Source organism: Echinops telfairi, unplaced genomic scaffold, assembly GCF_000313985.2.
Source record: "Echinops telfairi isolate 266 unplaced genomic scaffold, ASM31398v2 ScPeMD7_23;HRSCAF=83, whole genome shotgun sequence".
NCBI lineage: Eukaryota > Metazoa > Chordata > Mammalia > Afrosoricida > Tenrecidae > Echinops > Echinops telfairi.
Genome location: NW_022103920.1, coordinates 40,981,589 through 40,987,543, shown reverse-complemented (window position 1 = coordinate 40,987,543; position 5,955 = coordinate 40,981,589). Strand labels below are relative to the sequence as shown.

Here is a 5,955-nt window from a genome sequence, read left to right as displayed (position 1 = left end):
CTCCTCCAGATTGTTCATCCAGCCTATCTTATTTAGACATACCTGTGGAGATAATAGCATGCACAACAACAAGACAGAGCAAAACCAAGCAACAATATACAGCAAACCAATGACAAAAAACAAAGCCCAACAAAACAAGAAAGAAAAGCTTGTAGTTAGTTCAAGGATCATGTGTTGCCCTTTAACCTCCTAGTCCTTTCCTTTATTTCCTTTTACTTTCCTCCTGGCCCACTATCATGTTCTACCTTCATTTGGCTCTCTGTACTTCCTCTCAGCTACATTGCACTTGATGGAACCCCACCAGGCATTCTTTGCCCTCCTCACCATCAATTTTAGATCTCTTGTTGTTCCCTTGTCCCTAGGTTGTTCCCTCCCCCCTCCCTTTCTGCAACATACTCTTCACCTCCCTCGCCCCACCCCCAACTGTAGCTTCCATTGTTTTCTCCTCAGGGATTATTTATCCTGCCTATCTTATATAGATCGACATTGGGGAGGGGGAGGAAAGAGAGAGGGAGCAAAAAAACCTATGAATAGTTCCAGATCTGTCTGCTGACCCTTATGAATATTTTCTGGTTGGGTCTGATGCACTGATAAGCCCTGCCCCCGGAGTCCAAAGTCTATTTTCAGAATTCCTCGGGAACTTTGTTGCTTTGCTCCCCTTGCTGCTCTATTGCACTCCCTTAGTGTTACTCCCTGGTGTGAGAGGGTCAGACCAGGCACAATTCCCATACTAGGCCTCCAGTACTGCCGCCCTTAGCTCTGTGGGTCAGTAAAGGAATGCCGTGTCTTGTGGTGGGGCCAACCTAACAGTCCTCTCTGTACACTGGCTGCTCCAAGTGGGAATGTCATCCTCGAAGCTGGGTGGGCCAGGACGCTGTCCACTCTCTCTTACTCTCTCTCTTTTCCCTTCTTAGTTTGCTCCAGTGTGGTCTGGTAAGACCTGCCATTCTCCCCGGGCTGTATCTTCAGTGCATTTTTCTGGCAGAGGGGTTGACATAGCTGGAATAGGGGCCAGCCTGGGCTCCCAGGCCTCTCTGTGAGTTCACTGCTTCATGCCAGTATGCTGCCCTTAAGGCTTGGTACAGCAGGTTGGGGTCTGGTGCCTCTCTCCCTTTCCTGTGGAGACATTAAACAGTACCCTCCCCACGTGGATTAGTGCCTGGTTCCAATGCCTTTATCTTTCCCCCCTTGTTTTCTCTTGTCCCACCCGCCCCTCTCTTTCCCTGGTGGAAAGAACTCCAAATGCACTATCCCCCCACATCAGAAAACCAAATGATGGCAACATATGCACAAGTGTGCTTAATACCATTGAATAGTGGATTGTTATAAGATTTGTAAGAGCCACACCCAATAAAATGATAAATAAAAAGAATCCAAGGAAATCATAAATATAAATAACTAAAGTTATTATGATAAAACAATAAAATATAAATGAGAATCATCTTGGTCTTTGATTTCACTTGAACAGCTTTTTTGGAACGAGGTGTGGTTGGCTTCTTCCACTGGCTTGATTGATGTTGGCTTTCTGGGTCATAAGAATACCACCACTTATCACCTATAATGACCTTGGGGGGGAAAGTCTGGGTCACTTCGGAACTGTTCTTTGAAAGCTCGGCATGTTTCTACTCGACACTTTTTTCCCTGTTAGTCAAAACTGAGGCACACGTTTTGCAGTGACCCTTCCCATTCCCAAATCTTCTGTTAAAATTCGCTGAACCGACCTCCACAGGACTCCAAACAACACCCCCATCTCTTCCGTGGTCTGTCATCAGTCTTGGAGCACACGTGCATGAATTTTATCAACATTGTCGTGAGTTCAGGAAGCTGACGGACGACCAGAATCAGATTTGCCATCGATCTACATTTCACCTTTTTTGAAATGAGAAAACCACTCGTTTTTTATTTTTTGAAACAGTTCCCTGAGACCCGAGAGAACCTTCCCAAGCAACACCACTGGGTGCACTAACTCAGAGCATGTTGTTGCTCAATGCTCACCTAGCAGGAAAAATGCTTACTAGGAAAACTCTGCTCCCCCAGCACAATTCCGCTGGGTTTTTTAAATTATTACTCCCTCATATACATAAATACCTTAGACATTAGTGAGCTGAAATGGACTCATAGTGACCATTTCGAATGAGAAAAGCATGTGATGGACCATGTCAGAAGAGACACCACTAACAGGAATGGAATTGAATCCTCTTCAGGAAGGATCATGCTAACTCCATGAAGTGCAATGCTATCTGTGATCGGATTATGTCTATCCACCTTCCGGAATCCCACAACACAGTTAAGGTGTAGTTATCCCTCTGTTTTCAGCAGCCAACCAATTGCAAGGGAGTTTCCTCAGCTGATCTGGTTTGTCATCTGACCTCATCCTTTGGATGTGAGCCATTGACCTCTCCTATTGCCTGCTGTCCCTGGGAGTCTCTAACAGCCTGCCCCTTGGGTGAGTTGCCTCAGCCATCAGAATCTTGCTGTCTGACCAGCCAGCCCTTCTTGGGTTTATCAGCCCTGAAGCTAGGTGAGTGAGAAGAAGCCTAAAACCTAACCTCCTAGACAAAAAACTTGCTGGCCTCTACAATCACATTAGCCATTTCTTTTAGATAGACTTTTGTGTATCTTCCTCTTCTCTAGAGAACGCAGCCATATACAGTGAATCATCAAAGAAGGACGCCTTTGGAACCATGCCCTGTGTGCATTATAAATTTGCCTCTAAACTCAACTACGACACCATTGTCTTTGATGGGCTCCACATCTCCATCTGCGACCTGAAGGAGCAAATCATGGGGAGAGAGAAGCTAAAAGCTTCTACCTGCAAACTGCAGATCTGCAAGGCACAGACGAATGAAGAATACACGGATGACAATGCTCTGATCCCTAGGAATTCTTCTGTAATTGTTAGAAGACTTCCGATTGGTGTTGTGAAATCTGCAAGCAAGACGTATGGTATTAGTCGAATGGCACCAGTGATGGGAACTTCACGAGCAATGGATGGCTCTTCTGCATTGATTCGTGCAGCCCAGCTGACAGATACTGCCAATCTGGCTGACGCCAATGCTTCTGAAGATGATAAAATTAAAGCAATGATGTTTCAATCTACCCGTAACTATGACCCAATTAATTACCTGAAGAAACCTCTAGGTCCCCCGCCTCCTACGTACATCTGTTTCCAGTGTGGCAAAGCTGGCCATTATATTGACCATTGCCCAACAAAGGGGGAGCAGAACTTTGTATCTGGTCGTAGAATGAGAAAGAGCACTGGCATTCCTAGAACTTTTATGATGGAAGTGGAAGATCCTAACATGAAAGGCGTAATGCTTACCAACACTGGACAGTATGTCATACCAATCATAGATGCACACGCATATGCGCTTGGGAAGAGAGAAAAGCCACCCTTCTCACCAGAGGAGCCATCCTCTGCCTCAGAAGAAGATGATCCTATCCCAGATGAATTGTCATGTCTCCTTTGCAAAGATCTGATGACTGATGCGGTTATCGTTAGATGCTGTGGGAACAGTTATTGTGATGAATGTATACGCACAGCACTCCTGGAATCAGATGAACATACATGCCCCACGTGTCACCAGAATGATGTCTCTCCTGACACTTTAGTTCCCAATAAGTGCTTACGACAGGCTGTTGATAAGTTCAAAAATAAGACTGGCTATGCACAAAGACTAAGAACACAGTGCCCCCCACTGGCACCTCTGAGACCACTTATTCCAAGGCACCGTCAACCTCTGATGAGATCTCCAATCTCCAAACCACAGGATCCTCTGATGAGTCCAGTGATATCCTCATCAACTCACCCAGCTCCCTCAGTATCTCCATTGACCTCCAAACGATCGACCTTGGCTCCTCCTGCGCCTGGAGCTTCATCTTCTCCCCCAGCTCCTGTTCCTGACGTAACTGCAACAGTGCCCATATCGGTCCAGTCTCCTTCCTATTCACCAGCACCTCCACATCCCAGAAGAGATGGAGGTAAGAGCCGAAATTACCGTTCACGGTTTAGATCTCATGAATACCATCGATCTAAGTCAAGATCAGCACAATATCGTTGGCATCGTTCATGATCAGTCTTACACTGACGCAACGTACCTCAAGGAGAAACAGAGCATGAATCTTTTCATCGATTCAGAGGAGTTCCACCACCTTATGAACTAAAATCTTGTTATGGGAGGAGTGTTGACTCATTAGAAAAGGAGCATTACAGAGAAAGGGGGAAAATGCTGAGTGGTATGAAAGTACTGACATGAATCTGTTCTGAATCCAGAGCTACTAGAGACATCTCAGAAATCTAGAGAACCTACAGGGGGTGAGGAAAGTAAAGCCGACTCCTTGTTCTCCCAAGTAGAGATGATACTGCACCTGTCCAAGATGAACCCATGGATGCAGAATCCACCACTTATACATCGATATCTCATGTGAATTATGGAATGATGTGATACTGACAATTTGAACTCACAATGACAATTTTTTAAGTATATAAAAATAAAAGAGTTTAAAAAACAAAATAAAGAAATCAATATCTGAATAAGACAAGAAAAAAATATATACTCCAAAACCAAAGGTGACAAGACCAACTGTAAAAATGACGGATGTAGTGGATCCAGGAAGAAATGCAAAACCTACTAAAGAATCTCAGGAGGAAGCAGATGGAGGAGGTGAAATACCACCTCAATCTGAGCCTTAAAACGCCAAAGACTGATGGGGTATTCCCTTCTTTCCATCATTTCTATTTTTGCCTTTATACAAGTATGATAAATTATGATTAGCCTCACCACCGTATTACAATTTGGTTTTTTTTTTATTCTTTTCTGTTGGGCCCCCAACTGTAAAGCATAGGAGGAATGGATTCCTAATGAGAAAAACTGATACAAGGGGTTATGGGGAATGCAGGCTCTGGGAAGGTTGATGTGGAGGAAGTAAGTACTAAAGGAGAGAGAGGGGAGGGAGCACTAGAACTGATTGGCTTGAGCAAGTCATTCTGTAGACAAGGTCACCGTGGGGGTGCGGGGGTGCACTAAGATTGATGTGGTGGTGATTGTATAATTCTCCGGATATGTCTAAACAACTGAAATGTTGAATTGCATGATATGTAATTTATGTGCCAATAAAATTGATGTCCATTCTGCGATGTTCTGTTTATGCTCGTGTCTATTAGGGTGTACCTCACAAGTGTGTTGCCATTGGGACACACTCTCTTGAAGCTGTGTTAGTTGTTGCCTTATTTTTCATTAAGTGAAACCCAAGAATGTTGGGCCAACAGGGAAAGAAACTATAAAAGGGCTTTAGGGGAGAGAGGATATAGAGGGGTGGAGATAAGTAGGAGATGATGTCAAGAAATCCAGGAAGGAAAATTATGTTTTGGAAGCATGTATGATTATGGAAGAAATTCCACAATTATGTTCGACATGATTGGATTAGGGAATGATATGACATGTAGTGGCTCACAAGTTACAGCAAATTTTAAAAAGGCATAGATTCGGGTATGGATTTGGGGATCCCACTAAACCCTAGCTCCCACTTAAGAACAATTAGTTCTTAAATCATAACCCTGCTACATACTCACCTTCATGAAGCGATCACTAAAGATAAGGGTGTGGTGAAGAAAGCAGATGGTGACAAGGGAGAAAAGAAAACAGAAGGAAAAGGTGTGGATAACGAACTGCAGGAACTGAAACAGCGCAGCCGTGTTACCAAAACACAGATTGAATCCTGATCAGGAAAAGATAGATAGGACCCCTGAAAAGGGCAGAATCTCATCACCCAAAATGATCAAGCTCAGCAGAGAAACTGCTGAGAAATATTGGAGGTACAGAGAGTAGAACTAATGTAAAAGAACCCTCTGCAGACTTGAATTCAACATCCAGGAAAGGCAACCAGGAAAAAGTCAGAGGAAAGGTCAGGCAGAAGGAAGTGGAACTGAAGGATCCAGCTCCCTCTGGGGGTGGA

At 44.3% G+C, this 5,955-nt stretch overlaps 1 pseudogene; it reads left to right on the top strand.

The window, feature by feature from the left end:
- Nucleotides 1–2,684: 2,684 nt before the first annotated feature.
- Nucleotides 2,685–5,955, top strand: part of LOC101664226 — a 5,374-nt pseudogene continuing 2,103 nt past the window's right edge.